The 17,158-nt window shown below is 40.5% G+C and overlaps 1 protein-coding gene across 3 annotated transcripts in view; it reads right to left on the bottom strand.

The window, feature by feature from the left end:
• Positions 1 to 16,703, bottom strand: part of lingo2 (leucine rich repeat and Ig domain containing 2) — a 234,568-nt gene extending 217,865 nt beyond the window's left edge. For all 3 annotated transcript variants that reach the window (XM_074674611.1, XM_074674610.1, XM_074674612.1), the window contains exon 1: positions 16,042 to 16,703. The gene's annotated coding sequence lies outside the window, so the exon portion shown is untranslated. The remainder of the gene's footprint in view (positions 1 to 16,041) is intronic.
• Positions 16,704 to 17,158: the final 455 nt, after the last annotated feature.

Below are 17,158 nucleotides of genomic sequence, written 5' to 3'. Positions count from 1 at the left end.
GGAAAAGCAATGTTAGGACTGTCTGAGAACTAATCAAGCTCAGGTAATAATACTGCCCTTGATTAATGACTCAAATATGACAGAATATATAGCTTATGTTCTATATCCAAGGCCAAGGCCCATCTCCCAGGTGTGCTCTTTGCTATCAGCCATATAATCCACAGTGTCTCGCTCCTGCACAGACAGTGACCCACTTAAATCTAATGAAAGTTCGCCCCCCTGTACCATCAAAGTAGTACACACAAGGTTACCTGAGCTCCATGTCAACAAAGAGTCATTTGAACATTTTTCAGAAGCAGAGTAAAAGCAAAGTAAACTTTAGAAACAAAACCTTTTTTGCTATAGTGCACTGTAACAGAATGATTTGTACATTTTATTGTACCTGAATGAAAAACACAAAATGAAAATACACTGAAGCCTTGATGCAGATTTCCCAGCTCAACTCTTGCTTTATCTTCTTCATTCATGTTCAGGAAGGCAATTTTTAGCCTGTCTGACCAGATGGTGAATCAATTCATCGCCTCCTAATAACATTCTATTCACGTTTTCCATTTTAGGAGGATTAAAAGACAGTTACCCACGCATAGACAGTGGGTGGTGAGTGTAGATCACATGACACCCTGCCAATTCAACACGCTGAAAGGTTGACTCCATCACTAAAGGTGTTAACTGCACTCGATCAGACGACAGGAACAGGAGAAGACTCTCCTGCCATTTTCTCTCATCCCGTTCCTGGTGAAAGGAGCCAGCAGCGCTCATCGACTGACAATCTGGGCCACATTTTCAACAAATATGCAGATTGGATTGTCAATTTTCTAAAACTTTTTATCTCAAGGGACAATAGAGGACTCTGGTGAAACACAAAATCATCAGTTGCACTAAAAGTTCATTTTCTACAAACTATTGTGCACATGACAGCGGATTCTTTTCCAAAATGTGGGTGTCTATGACAAATACATACTCTAATGAATAATGCATGAGATAACTATGAGCTAGTTCTCCATACCAAAGCCTAATTTCCTTGGCTACTCTCAGTATCTGGCCAATTTAAATGTTTCATATGCAGGCAGTCACATTAGTCTGTGGACACCATTCACAAAATTATTATGCCTTTCTCTAACAAAACTGAGTTTTGCACAAAGTTCCCAACTGAAGCAGGACGGAAGGAAACCAAAACCTTGTTCTCTGTAGCACACAGGACTCTGAGGAAACGCACTCTTTGACTATAAAGGTTGCTTCAGCTGCATGAAATCAAGTTCTAATGGTGATCTGTCTTTACAGCATTTTTTTAAATAAAGGATGTAAGGGAGGCTTTGATATTTAAATGTCATCCTTGAAAGAGGTGTACATTCTGTGCGGTACCCTCTCTGACACTACACAGTAATCTTAGACACACATTGCCGACACTCTCCTCAGGTGCACTCTCAGCTCAAACCAAAAAAAGAAAAAAAAAAAAAAAAGAGAGCAAAAAACTGCAGTGTTAATACAAGCTCTGCAAAACATGCAGCAGATTGGGGCAGTCTAAGTTTAAAAAGAGAAAAAAAAGTGTCTTTGACCGAGGACTGGTGTCTTTTCCTTGAGCAACCGTTCAAAGCAGTCATCAATCAGAAGCTGATTGATGACTACAGAATCATGATGAAATGGTTTACTGATTAGCTTCACAGTTTCAATCTCTCAAATGTTGCCAGCATGTAAATTTAACTGATGAAATCAAGATAAGCCCACTTGGGAAGCTGACATCAAAAGGTATCCTTAGAGGATCCAGTTATTATCAGTGATATGACATCTGAGTAACTGAGGAGGCATGGCAGTACAGTTGACGTCTGTCTACCCTTTGATGCCTATAGAGTGCTGACCTTTGATCTGAATGGTACCACATCTGTATTTGTTCCACAAGGCACAGGTCCAATCAGACGTACCATCAATTTGACCGAAGAAACATGGATTCTGTATTGGAGAGTTAAAAAAAAAAAAGAAAAGAAAAAGATTTCATTTTTGTCATGGAGCAAATTTCGGGCTACAAGCCCAGCCATCTGTGTTTCACAGGGAACAAAGCTACAGACATGAGAGGGGGAATAAATCTGTGCTAAGAAGCAGTGTGATGTTTAAAGTCAGGTGTTGGTTTAAACCATAGACTGTATATAGAGTGGACAGCGTGGCTCTGCCATTTACCATTGTACGGTTTTGATGCCAAAATACTCCAGTCAAAGGCACAGCCATTGATAGCCAGAGTCTGTGCAGTAAAGACTGTGAGGAATTCTGGGAGAATATGAGTGGAGCCGGGTGACAAAAATAACTTCCAGAGTCTAATGTCTTACCCCCCCCCCCCCAACATATTTTACTATTCCCGAAAAAAATACACAAGAATGGCAGCTGTCAATCATTGTTAAGCATAATGTAAAACCTTGTTTTTAACCTCTCATAACTAATAAAAAAAAAAAAAAAAAAACGAAAATTTTCAGATACAAGACGACTTGAATACAAGGCAGCCTAATGATATGTTCAAATGCCCACAACAATTGTTTGTGAGAAAAATTTCTACAAGGTGTACTATTTTTTAAAAGTTTGACCACAGATCATCTGGAATGACCGGAGAGACAGATTTTTGACCTATACCGCAGCCAGCCACCAGGGGAAGCAGTTTTTGTGGTGACTTCACTTCGAGCCGAGCAAGATGACATCCATTTTTTTTACAGTCTATGATTTAAATTCAAAGCTGTAAATGAACTCCTTTATTACATCAGCAGGGAGTTAAAATATCTTATTATAATTAATAAGAAAAGCACAAGATTTGAAAACAAACTGTCATAGTCAACAGAAAACTTTGAGGTGCACTCTGACAGCAGAAACCAGGGTCTAGATTTAATTCCAGGGTGGAACTGCATTGAGATTACACATAACAGTGATTCGTTTGAGTTTTATAAATCCTAAGCAATTATTTTCTCTGAGACGGATGGCAAAATTGGATCTTTTCAGATGCCGGTGAAACAGTTTTTAGAAGACCCTGTAAATTGCAGACATTCAGCCAAATGTGTCAGTGGTTTCCAAGTTTACAAAAGTAAGTAAAACACATACGAAGTCCTAAAGATGCATCCTAGCTTATCTTTTAAGCAACATTTTAAATATCCTCATTAGATAAGTATTTAACAGTGATTGAGTAGCCATTTACAATGATTGTCGCCAGTAAACAGGGTCCAAAGAGTGATTTTCATTATCTCCACAGGACTTCAGGCTTTGGCATCATATACAACAGAAAACATCTGTGGTAATAATAGTCCAGCATTTAGAGTTGGAACTGTCTAACTCAACATAATCAGGAAAAATTTGGCATTTTTAGAGCCTATCAGCTACTTTTCAGAGTTCTGGCAGGAACAACAGCAAATCATAACTTCAGATGTAAAGTACTTAATTCCTGCATGCCAAGTGTTGTTTGTGCCCCCCAAGGTGCACAAGTCAATTCAAGTGACAGTCCATTCCCCAATGACGATTAAACGCTATGACCTGCATCATCAGCTGCTTTCAAATATTCAAGTGCTCTGTAATTTGTTCTTTTTCTCTGTTTTATTAAATTAACACAGAAGAACCTGCCATCATGCACTTTTTTCCCCTGTGAGCCCTATGAGAAATAGGACTGCTGCATCACATCATTTTCGTCTTTCCTCTTCTCTCTCCTCCTCTCTCCCTGTTAAACAGTTCACTGTTACCATCCATCTGGTGTTTTCATGTCTCATCAAAGATTTTTCTTCCCCTCACCAACTTTAAATATTCACTTCGTGTTCTTTCAACAATAGCTTACAAACACTTGGAAATAATTGAGTCTCAGCGGGCTGACAAAAAAGGGAGCAGTGATCGTGCGCAGTGGAAGTGATCAAATATGGCCTTGAGCCAACCGTCTTTGTAGATGGTCTTTGTATTGCCATTGATCTGGGGGAGGATACACCCAAGGAATACATTATTTATGCACTTTTTTTCCCCCCTCACGACAGTTGAAAGTAATGAGTCACAAACAGTGTCGGGATTAGATGGGTGATGCACCGGAAGAGAGGAAACCAGGGTTGCTGAGGATCGAGGCAACCCTGAGGACCAAAGGCAGCGGCCACAAAACAGCGTGGTGGAAGGCTTTCATCTCCTAACAGAGCAGTAATTGTTGAGTTAATGTACTCCTTAGCCTCACTGTACACTGGGTGCCATGTCATCATTACCATAGGTACAGAAAGTGCTTTTAACAAGCTCTCAAACCTCAATGAGTTTGTCATATACCCTGCAGTAGGCTGCTGAAGTCATGTCTTTTGTTCCTGCAGGGCAAAGACAAAACTGTGTGATCATCGTCTTTACAACCTGCCTCTGAGTTTACATAAGAACACTTTGATTGTTTTGCCTTAGTTGTATCCACCAACAAATTCTTAGATGCTAAAACAATGCATTTTGTGATTTTGCTATGGTATTTTTAAGCATCCTGGTTCACAAAGTTTAATTAGGTGAAAGAAAGTGAAGCACTTACCTTCTTTTATGTAACACAAACAAGTTGAACAGACTCCCTGATGCAGTCATGTATGTTAATCCCGTTTTTTTTTCCTTTAAGTGCTCACAGAAAATATGCATCTTAGCATGTTCATAACAAATAAATTATTCAATTTTCTGTGTGTGTGTGTGTGTGTGTGTGTGTGTGTGTGTGTGTGTGTGTGTGTGTGTGTGTGTGTGTATGTGTGTGTGTGTGTGTGTGTGTGTGTGTGTGTGTGTGTGTGTGTGTGTGTGTGTGTGTATGTGTGTGTGTGTGTGTGTGTGTGTGTGTGTGTATGGCCTTTAGGGTACACATATGTTAAAAATTCAGTGAAAAGTACCCTGCTATTTATTCAAATGGTGTTTGTAGCTTATTTAACACAAAGTAACCATTTGCTGAGAAGAAGCGCATTATTGCTATTTACTTTTTCATTTGACAAGCATTAATATGGATTAGACATTTCACTGTTTGCAAAGACTTCCTATGTAAGCAGAATTTTGCACCATTTCCGGTAATTACAGGAAGGCAGACTTCAGTGGATGTTGTAATATTATACCCTCTTACTGACCATAACTTGTACAATATCTCTGCTCCTTTAATAAAACAGACAACACAAAACATGAGGCCCACAGTCAAGCGCCTTCCATACACATCTTTCATGTTCTAAACAGTCAATTAAACAGTCAGTCAGATAGATAGATAGATAGATAGATAGATAGATAGATAGATAGATAGATAGATAGATAGATAGATAGATAGATAGATAGATAGATAGATAGATAGATAGATAGATAGATAGTACAGGTATGACAGGTATGTCACATCTTTTACATTCTAATTGCACATTGTTTTCGTCACTTTTTAAATCCAGTCGTCAGCACAGGTTCGGTGTTCTGTTTTTTTTGTTGTTTTTTTTGTTTTTGTAACTACTGTCTTAGGCTCAGTAGCTGCAGTCTTAACCGTGTCTGTCCAACCACACAACCTCCTGCTAAACTGAATAACATGCTGCTTCTTCCAAAGTAATAACCTTTCCAGAGAGAAATAACAAAAATAAAACAGAGTTTGAAAGAGAAAGTGACTGTGGTGTCATAGGTAAGATATGGGTTGTGTTTATTTTATATGTATTGCTTCCAAGATGTGTCAAAATTAGGGGTAATTCTGCTTTAATATTGTGTAGTAAGCAACAGCCCCTTCACAGTTCTCCCTGCAGCACACTAACATGGACATACAGAGATGCACACACACTGCTTTTGTATGCCAGTGCTCTATAAGCCCCCTGTCTGTGTGTATCTGTACAGATATGCTCCAGGCTGCGACCAGTGGACCCAGAGTTGGACAGCCCAGCATCCCCTGAGGTGTCCCTGTTCCCCTTCTATTCATTCTTCCATCAGAAGAAAAGCCCCAAGAGCTTTCAGATTTCACACTAATACATGCTCAATGATTTTTAATTCACAGCTAGCATGTTGGCATCAAAGACTTGGAATAACATGAGATGACAATAGCACTGGTGCTCACATGCATAGTGGTAAAGGTCAGGGTATAAATCTGGAGGTTTAATTCTCGGCTCAGCAGACAGGATGCAGCAGTGTTCTGTCTGCAGTATCTAACATGGCAGGCAAGCTGCATTCATACTAAATGCATTAAAAATGTCTGAGGACATGTACTTTTTCTCTGCCAGGCCTTACCAGGAAGAGGTTGTTACAGACTATTTAAAGACTAAAGCATGTGATGATGCAATTTGCATACTAAAGTGTATTTTCTTGTTAATGGGATATATGTCTGTATGTTTGGTTTCTATAAATACATCAAAAGTATTTTCAGAATAAAACACTGTCACAGAGGAAGAGAAGTAGGTGATCCATATGAACCAACTACAGGGGCATAAAGAATAATAGTCATTCTGATGATGATGTTGCTGTTATAGTGAGAGATGTTCTGAGGACACCAGTTTCTGAATCTTTTGTTTGGAAATTTTATTGAATGGTTGGGGAACGCCCAAGGTAGGAGTCAACATGTCCACACTTTTTGCAAGACAACACAAGAGCTGAACACAGGATACAGGGTTACAGCCTGGTTAAAACACTTTCATCTACATAGCTCACACAGAGATGTATTATTGTACAACCCAAGTTTTCCCAACCAGATGCACAGCTGACCTAACCAACATCCTGTAGCTAAAAGCCTGCCTCTTACATCAGCATTTCCAATATGCTGCATGCCCATTAATAGCTACAGAACTCTGTATCAGAAACAGATGGGTAACAATGTGGGTACTACGATGATTTATTGTACAGACTATGGTTCTTGTTGACATGCTTTTGGTAGTCATGTATTATTCTGACTGACCACGTGCCAGTTTAACCAGACACAGAAAAATGAAACAAAAGATTGCCACACTGTGATTCCATCTTTCTCTTTACATCCAAAAAGTACAGGACTATAGTATTAGTTGAGAGCGTGTGTTTATATGTTTATTAAAAGGCTGTATGTGATGTGAACACAAACACAACTCCTGTTGTGACAGCTTTCTTAATGTCAGTTACATAACCAAATACCAGAGTGAAGTCAGGTCTTCAATCAGAGCTACTGAATCACTACGTAAACAAAGCCCATTGTGGGCAGGCTGTGTTGTTATTAAAAATGTCATATGGTAATGACAAATTACAAACTGAAGTGAGAATAAACATTCTGTTTGTCGATCGTACCATGGATTAGAAAGTTGTTGAGATATATTGAAAAGGGTTTGTTTTAGTCTTTAAGAAAGGATACATCACACCACTTAATCTCAAGGCAATTACAAGTGTTTGCAAGCACATATTGAAATTACATAATGAAGAAACATTCAAAAGAAGATAATGAAGCAGCTATTAACTTTCAACAGAGGTCAAGGTGACATATTTAAAACAAAGAGTAAAGATTGTGTTGTTGTTTCTCCTGCTAACAGTCCAATAAATGACACAACAGTGTTTGTTTTTTGTTTGGCTTTTGGGGGGAGTAGTTGTTCATGTACAGCTAATTTGAGAAGACATAATGACGCCAACAAAACTTTAATTTCTTCATCCACTCTAAAACAGAAGCACCCAACTACCACTTATTCCTGTATACACACACAATGGCTCACATTTGCTTGAGACAAACAATTGAATCATCAGACAACATCCCTCTGTAAGCACAAGGGGAAGAAGGGCAAGACAGTGGCAGGAAGAAGATTATGTGCTGTCGTAAGAGCCTCCATTGCCTCCCTGAAAAAAAACCCAAATGCTCCCGCTCGACACTCAAACCACTGGTAACACACAGCGCAGGCTGGGGACAGGAAAGACGAGAGCTAGAGCGATAAAGAGAGCGGGAGAGAGGAGATGGAGTTCTTATCTCGTGGGTACGTCCCTCCAGCCAAGGAGCAACGGCATGACAAAGGTTCTAATGAGGCTCTTGCTCAACTGACAGCTATCTGAGATTATACGAATATCAGAGGAGAGCATGCAATAAATTAAAAGGGTGACAGTGAATCACTGCCCCTCCTACAAATTTATTGGCAGTTATGCAAAAAGCCTGAAATAGAGCAGGAGGTGACTGCAGTACACGAGGAACTAAGAGCACTGCTGTTATGAAATTGGGTTGGTTGAAGTGACTGGATAGCAGCCAGCTGTCACGTTCTTAATAGAACGGTGCAGGTTTAATGGGGGCTTTTTGTGCCTGATCAAGAATTAATCTCCTGTCATCTTGCCTTTCTTCTTTTTTCATCAAACGAATAGTCAAGATTGACATTTAGGCTTTGAATTTCAATAAAAGGCAGGGCCACTAATTATACAATGGAATGATTAGCCTATATCCAATCGCTCTTACCTTTCTGCTGTTTTTCATCTCATCTGCTGTGCTTCCCTGCTCTCTACGAGTAGCATTTACTCAGCAGGCAACACAAACTTCCACAAGATCCAGCACAACATTGTTTGAACCTGCAGCACCTAGGGAGAGGAGCCTCTTCATTCTCTCCAAACCTACCACCAGTCTTCTACTCTCGGTGGGGGTTTTGAGGTGCGTGGGCGTATTGACTCTTCCCCACAGACTCGTTAAAGCATCGGCAGCTAACAAACATCGAAACTGTGCTTTAGCTTATACGGGCTGGAAGCCCAAAGGAGGCAAGGTTCAGTGACCCGAACTAACAAGTGAGGGCCCAATGTCCTGCTGTGAGCCTTTCTTAGTCTGGCGGAAGTGGGGTTATGGGAGCTTGTCCAATGTAAGAGACACAAGTGCTGTGAGAGAGTTCACAGTCCCCTCAGAGGAGCAGGAACTATCCATGTACTGACATTTCCACTATTGTGGAGATGAAAAGACCACTCTCTGACATAACCACATCTACCTGTGAAGCATTAGTGAGGATGTTGTAGCGTAGGTTATAACCTTTCTAAGCATCAGCCAGCCTTCTCTTAGCTCAAGGACAAATTTTAAACTGCCGCCTATCTCTTACTATCACAAAGATCTTTTCTAAAAACAAATGAGTGGAACTTGGCCTTGGTCAAATCTATGCACATATTGATACTCAGGTATAAGTCCTGGATTAATTGGATTTTTACACATTAAGCAAAAGTTTTAATGTCGAATAAAGAAACTCTTTAACCTTGATATTCAGTCCTTGATCTGCACACCTCAGAGCAGGCATCATTTAACAGGACTGCAGACTGAACCTAACAATGCACACTGGGGAGAGCTGAATTTGCAAGTGGTCCCTTGCCTTGGCGCAGGAGAGGCAGCATTTCTGTTATCATCTGAAGAGCACAGCGGTCAATACCCCAAATACCCTGCCTCACAGGTGAAAAACCAAGCGGCAAAGTCATTGTAAGGACATCGTAAAGTGGCTGATGGAGGCAAAACACCAAAATGGATGGCTCCACCATTGGCCTTGTTAGAAAAGAAGCAGTATTAGTCTCTCCTGGCTATTAGGATAGAGGCAGGTTATTCCACTGTGTGAATATTTAATGATTCCTAATTAGTCTTAAATGCGAGGCTGGTCAGTAGTGGCACATAAGTGGTTCAGCTGTTGTGTTTACATGTTTTTCGCTCAAATGACTTATTGGCAAATCGACGAAGACTGAATTACAAATAATGAGAAAACCACCACAGCACAAAACACAATAGAAAGAAAAGCCCTTCACAACACACACAAGGGCACGCATTGTGTCCTTGTCCTTTGTCCTTTGCATGTTTTCCATTTCATGTTTGAGTACATCTGATTAAAGTACTGACATGTTTCCCTCCGTGCAGGTGGGAATGAGTAAGAGGTCACCAGATTCATTTACAAGCTATAGAGACCACATGTACTATGCTAGTTGTTGTTGATAATCATGATCATGGGGATGTGACAAGCAAAGGGCAAAAAAGTATGCAAAATCAAAAAACAAAAACAATAACCTACCAAGTATGCTCAAGGGTTACAACATCTGCATTTCAGATATGTATCTTTAGTTACTGCCAACTAATTTGATCAAGTGAGCTACAGAACCTGATCTAGCAAAAGGTACATGAAATAAGCAGTCCTGTATGTAACCCTCTTATTTGTGCATGTAGCACCAATTTACAGAAGTCAATTCATTTGCTCAGTAATCATTCCTCAGAGGCTACAATAGTCTATCTGTAGCTTTTAAAATACTATTTATTTTAAGTTCTGTATCTATTGAATTGTAATATATTATCTGTATCATGTTCAGACTAAGCCATTTGGATCCATCCTGATTTTTTTCTTTATTTCATAACATATGGCAGCAAGTCATCAAGTGGGAAAATGAATGCCAGCATATGATCATGAGCAATGGTATCCCTGCTTTTTATCAATCAATGACATAATCGCTGGTATAGTGGACTGTAACTGCATTACCCAAAGTCAATAATAATAATAAACCTAATATTTGAGAAATCAATCACAGTAAACCAAACTAGATACAATAAGAACTCCATACAAAGACACATAAACAGGTTAAGCATAACAAATTCAAAAAGAGACTGAACTGGTTTGTTTATATGCTTGCTCATACACATATAGTAACATGAATGTTTGCAAATGTTCCTCCATAGCAACATTACCTGTCATATCTTGTTTTTTTTCTCAGTCTTGAATACAAAAGACTGCGTGTGAGATCACATGCTGTTATATCACTTGGGCTTTTTCAGGTGGCATCTGGTGACTCATGTGGCTCCAAGAAGCCTCTGATTCACTCTGGCTACTGAATTTCAATAGTGGAGCTAACACACAACATGAAAGTACTTTGCTCAGGACTTTTTTTCTGTCACTGTCATCCATGACCCTAACTTGAACAGTGGAAAATAACAAATTCCAGACCAAGCACAGTTTTGTCATGATACAATACTGTTTTTTATTGTGTCTAGTGTTATAATGGATTGAGAAAAACAACATTTCACAAAGACTTGATCCCTGTACACTCTTCAGGTGGACATGTTGCCCCAACACCTTTTTTCCCTCTTGTTTGCTCTTGTTCTATCTAGACATTCCCCGCCCACCCTTCTTAGCCAGCTACAACACCCCTGACCCTTCCTAATGCCTCTTGTCGACACAAAAAAGGACTTTTCCAAAGGTGGTACGACACTTATTGCCCTCGGCAGCTTGCCCGGGAGGTCACGCAGCAAAGTGACACAGACAGCAAGGTCACTGTCAATGAAGGCTGTTGGCGTATCAGTCCTCATGCTGCAGACAGCCTCTTCCTGGTTATCCCAAAAGGGTTACAGTGCCACCAGCAGTCATTTAGCACATCTCATCTCTGACAGACAGCCGACAGGAATCCTTTATCACTTTTCCAAGCATAGCTCGTCTGCACAGAAGGACGGCAACACTTTTTAGTTTAATCTCTCTGAGTTACTTTTTTTGAGCTTATTGTCACTCTTTTGTCCATGTTGCTGTTAGAAGATTATGATGAGCGCAGTCTGTCCATAACACTCAACTTAAAGAAAGGGCTTCTGTAAAGATAAAACTCACAGCTTAGCTTGATTTTAAATCTGCATTTGTAACCATACACTAATAGAATTTCTTTTCCATCTTTACAGCGGCAGCCGGCCATGATGAGTAAGCATATTCCATAAATGACCCAGCTGTTGGAGCATATTGTGTTTCGCCTCATCAGGGATTCGTAAGGGGCTGACAACAGATCAGCCGAATCCATTCGCGGCTTGGTCTCCAGCTGACCAGACCCCCATTTAAAATAAGGTCTTCTGTTTATCTCGGCCAGCTGGTCATGTTTTGACTACAGATGTGTGGTTCATCATGGCCAGCATAAGCATGTTAATGTGTTTCTCTTAGACTGAAACACATAGAAAAATGTTGTGAAGCAGCATATCCATGATACGAAAGAAAGCATAAAAAAACGAATCCTCCTATTGACGTGATAGTGAGATCAGTGAGATACCTGAACATGAATCTCAAAGCTGCTCATTAATCAAAATAATAAACCAGACAAAAGTCTTCTTCATTCTTCTCTTTAAAAATTGTTATTTCCCTGAGTTAGGATCTGATATTTACAAAGTACATATTCCCAACTGTATCCAAAGGTCACAGAGGAAAATAAAACTTGCATTTGAAACCGACTGTTTCAGACTGTGATCATTGATTTTCCTTCCATGTCCTTAATGGACCGTCTAAAAATAAGTTGTTCTGCTTCTGGGTACAGGTTTCTTAGTGACAGGGCTCTACTGTATGTATTTGTTCCGAAGGAAACAATGATCCATTTATTTCCCCCAACAAGAAGCATACATTTTTCAAGTTTTTTTGTTTGTTTGTTTGTTTGTTTGTTTGTTTGTTTTGTTTTTATCTGATGTTAAACTCTTGACAAACTGAGCTTGACAGACTGCCAAAAGAAAGATGTCTTTGCAATGCAACTGATCTTCAATCTCAATCTAATTTCAATCTCAGTTCCCTTTACAATTGTTTTAGATGTACACCATGGATAGTTAATTTACATAAAGGTGACAAAAACTGATTAAATAAATAGATAATAAGGAAAAAATCCAGTGTATCAGAAACTGGACAGTTTCAGTGAGTGCAGCAAAAAACTCTATACTGCAATCCTCCCCAATATGTCATCCTGTTTCACATGCTGGGGTCAAGCTGGGAAAAAGACCATTAAACCACACGAGTCTGTTAAAGCAAACTTTAAAAAAACATTGGTCAGAAAATGTTTTGCAATATCATCACTGGAGTGCACTAGAGAAGCATCTTTGGAAAATTTCATATAGTGTCAAATATAAGTCTAAAATTCTAAATGGTCTGGTCCCAGGTCTGGGGTGTCGGTCTCCCAACCTTCATTCGTAGAAATTCATTAAATCCAAAAAAATATATTTGTAAGAGATTGTTCTGTATCTTTTCTTTGCACTGCCTTTGGGCACTCAGCTTTCTCTGTGAGAAATAATGACATTAGGAACTGAAGCAGCTTTAAAGTAAAACTGATGTTCCAGGGGACTGCAGATGCAAATTAGCCTTAAGCTAACTCTGGCAGAATTCATCAATAGTAACATTTACTTTCAATAGTGTACATGGTCCCTGTATAAATTAAACACATCTAATCAAACTGAGTCTCAAATGTGTTTAATTTTGCCATTCTGTGCAAATATTTTTTTTAAGAAATGGCCAACTTAAAGCTCCAGGGATGTGTTTTCAGATTAATAAACTTGAAGATTAAAATCAATACTGATGCCTCTAAATTAGCTCTGAAGAAATAAAGAGACCCTCAGTTTTTGTTCATAATGTCTGGCTGCAAGGTGTCAGACAAGCATACTGTAAAAATAGCCTTTTGTTTCATATCCCTGAGCAAAGAATCACAGTGAGTGATCTGTTGACGGTGCAAAGAAAGGGTGAGGATTTATGCCACAAAAATATCTTGTGTTTGGGACACGAGATGAGACGTACCACTTTGTCTTTTGGGGGGGGGGGGGGGGGGGGGGGGGGGGCGCTGAAATGGACGCAAAAAGAAAGATCCTCAGAGACGTGAAGATGGTTCCCTTTTAAAATGTCTTAGAAAGGTATTCATATATATCCTTTACCACAGCAGCAGAGCAAGTACGAAAACTATGACTGGGTGCTTACTAAGAATTGCCAAACCCTTTTATGCCTTACAAATCGTTAAAATCTGATCACATAATATGCTCTGACATCTTTAGAGAAGCTAATTCAATCACTGTGATTCATGGAACATTAGTAATAATTAACCCTAACCCAAGATTGTAAGGTTTACAGGGACTTCTGGCACTTTAAAGGTCTGATATACAAATATTAGTCATGATTTGCGGCTTGTACATTTGACTGATTTTCTTGTTGATACCGACCAAAAAAGGCCGTCCTGATTGCTCATGATTTATTATCCTTGGAAGCAGGTGTGTCAGCTGCCTACTGGCACACATGCATACTGATTCAAACTCTGAGTAATAAATCAAAAGGCCCGGCATTTTTTGCCATCAAAGTTATTTCCTCTGATTTGTGCTCTTATGTGAAAATACAGTGAGCAGAACGAAATGGTCACAAGGTAGACGAAGGCTTTCATTCCTCTCTTCTGTCCATCCCATGAATCAGTGGATGCATAATAGCACTGAAAATAGAGGGCCCTGTCTTCGACTCTGTTGCTTGCATCAGAAGCAGGAGAAAACAGAGTGCACAGTATAGATCCTTTTACACAGAGAGAAAGGGATTATACACACAGGCAGGATGCTTACCTGAGCACACATACACACAACATCCTGTATGCATGCCTGACATGCTTAAACACGCAGATGCAGATGTTTACAGGCGCACACACTCATAAAGTCTCGCACAACTGCACTAACACAGTGGCATAGCCGAATCATTAACCAGATCCAAAAGGCTGAACTAGGCAGACACAGCATTGCTAATTCAGTGTCAAAAGAACTACAAGACAGAGCAAAGCAGGTCTTAGTGCTCTCCTTTAACCATGCTACTCCATATCAGAGCCACTGCGTCAGTCCTACCATGGTTAACACTCAATAAAACATCAAAAGGGATGAAGCTCAGAGCCCTGGACAAATACACACCCACACAGATACCAGATACACTCAGCTCTCCCTCTCCTTTTGCTCCAACTCTCTCTCACACACATGTAGAAACGCATATGCATATTGGACTTGTACAGACCATATATGAAGCTCATTAGATTCAATGAATACAGCAGGAAGAGCACATGAGAGGAATGAATCTGCTTCAAGAGGAAGTAACCGCACACTGCGCACCCTGAATGCTAAATGTGGTTTCAATACAATGTTTGTTCACAGCAGCGTCTTGCAGTCAAGCTTCATAAACGGGAGGGAACAATTGGCTGTTTGAGCCACTGATAGCCCGTCAATGCCACAAACACAGGAGCTGTCATCAACTTCCCATCAAGCTCTGTATCCCCCCCAGTTGGTTGTTCTGCAGGAGAGACACTTCTTTTAATTTTTTTATATCCAGAGGCAAAGACATTTAATGGTCACTGGTTTGCATGTTACATGAGGAGGTGGGAATACAATTTGCTGCCCAGTCTAAGCTTGGACAGCTCATACAGGCTCTTTATTATTCAATTATTCTAAATATTTCACGGGACCAACAGGATGCTCATGCAGTCATTAATATTTCAACCATTGCTTTAAAAAAGAAGGTAGCCTTGCACTTGTCTGGTATTGATCAAGAGGGCAGCATATTCACTCCTCCCAACAGCAAAATGTGGTAGTATCCCTTTGTCATTCTGTCTGCTCAGCTGTATATACAGCTTCCTAAATTAGTCTTAATGGCCAGCCATAAAGGAAAAGGAAGGAACTGTTTGACTGCCACTTCCCAATTTCAACAGACAAATCAAGAATGCAGAGACAATGACAGTATACGAGTAGACATAAACTTATAAATACACAAAAACTGGAGGTGATGCTCTAATTGAGGACGTCTGGGATAGTTTCATACCTGACACAATCACATCTCTGTGCACAGCGTTCGGGGGGACAGAGAAGCCTTTTAAAATGCAGAGGCACTCACCATTATGAATAAGATGTGGCCACTGTACAAAAGTAATTCCCTGCGCTCACAGACACTCACTGTTTCAAAGGCGAGGACAAACAGCCACCGCAATTATGCCCCTTCCACTAGCAGGCTCCCCTGGTGATAACCGCTGTGTAGCAAGGAAGGCAGGAGATGAATTGCTTTGCAGACAGGCAAACACACATGCATAAGTATGCAGATACACAGAGATACATTCCTCTCTGCAGAGGAGAGAAGCTCTCACATAACAACCAGCAAAACAGCAATCATTCTCTCCATCAGCACCGGGACATCTTCTTGTATTATCAAGCCATTTATCCCAACTTTGCACTTTCTGATAAATGGGCTTCACACAGTCTGGGATCCGACAAACAGCCCTTTCCCACCTCCCTCTCTCTTCTCCTCTCTTCGTCTTGGCTGGACCTTTCATGCTTTCACAAGCTTTTCAGCTTTCAGCTAATCTGTCCTTTTCTGGAAAACCTGGAGGATGCTTTTAAAGTCTAAGAGCTCATGGATTCATCCTTACCTTGAAATATGATCCAGAACCCTATAGTCCAAAATGTAAGCAGTCTGAGGATCGTTGCTGCTCCAAAACAACGTGATAAGAAAAAAAAATCCTTCAAGTCTCTCAGAATCAGAGGGTAAGTCAGAACCTTTTCTGCAGAGAACTTATTTTTTCAGAGGATGTGGATGTCCTTCACTGACTGTACATAATCCAATATCCTTTCCTTCCCAGTGATTTTTTTTTAAAGGTTGCTCCCTCTTGATATTCCACTTGGCAGAGTGAAATACTGTTGTCTTCTACAGGAAAATGCCCATCTGAGAGACTGACTGAGAGCAAAAAGAGGCACTGTAGGATCTCTGGTGGTGCGCACTACCAGCTCCACGGCAAGTGAATCCAGCCGGTCTTCACAGCTCTCCTGCTGCCTTCAGGAATGAAATTCAGCCTCCGCTGATCAGCCCCACAACAAGGGGAGGGTGTCCCCCCCAGATGGAAACTTTCAGACACCTTTGCCAAAGCTATAGGATGCAAAAGCGGACCCCTGTGAGCCCTGATTATGTGTTATTTTCCTCGAAATCCTCCCTCTTCAATGGATTTTCCTCCTTTTTTTCTCCTCCAATGTGCCTATTATATCGCTCTCTCCTCTCCGGTAGAGGCTCTTACCGAATGGATGCTGAGAGAGCAGCAGAATAGAGCAAGCCGCTCTCTTTCTCTCTCCCTCCCTTCCTCCCTCTTTCGCTCTTGCCTTCACCCTCCCTCGTACATGCACCCTCCCTGCCTCTCACTGCACCTCCCCACCCTTTCATTTTTGCTCTCCTCCTCTCCTACTCTCTCATACACACACGGAGATATGCACTTCTCCAGCTCTGGCTTTTCACAATTACTGCTGTGCCATAGCCAGCCATGTCAGACAGAAAGGTTCACCGCCCATACTCCTTAGAGAAACAAATAATGCTTGATAAATATGTAAAGTTAAATAGATATGAAGAAAAGGCGCAGCAGCATGGAAAAGAGCAGCGTGCCAAGAGGCAATCTGATCTCCTGTCTTCATCCACGCTACCTGATTACTAAATATCCCTGGAGTTTGAACCGTTTTGCATCCCTCTTTTGTCATAACTTTTTTGTAAAGCAGACCCTCTTG

The sequence above is a fragment of the Halichoeres trimaculatus genome, unplaced genomic scaffold (assembly GCF_033239565.1).
Source record: "Halichoeres trimaculatus isolate MK-OKI-2021-1 unplaced genomic scaffold, fHalTri1.1 fHalTri1_scaffold_7, whole genome shotgun sequence".
In the NCBI taxonomy this organism is placed as follows: domain Eukaryota; kingdom Metazoa; phylum Chordata; class Actinopteri; order Labriformes; family Labridae; genus Halichoeres; species Halichoeres trimaculatus.
This window is presented reverse-complemented; position numbering and strand designations above follow the sequence as displayed.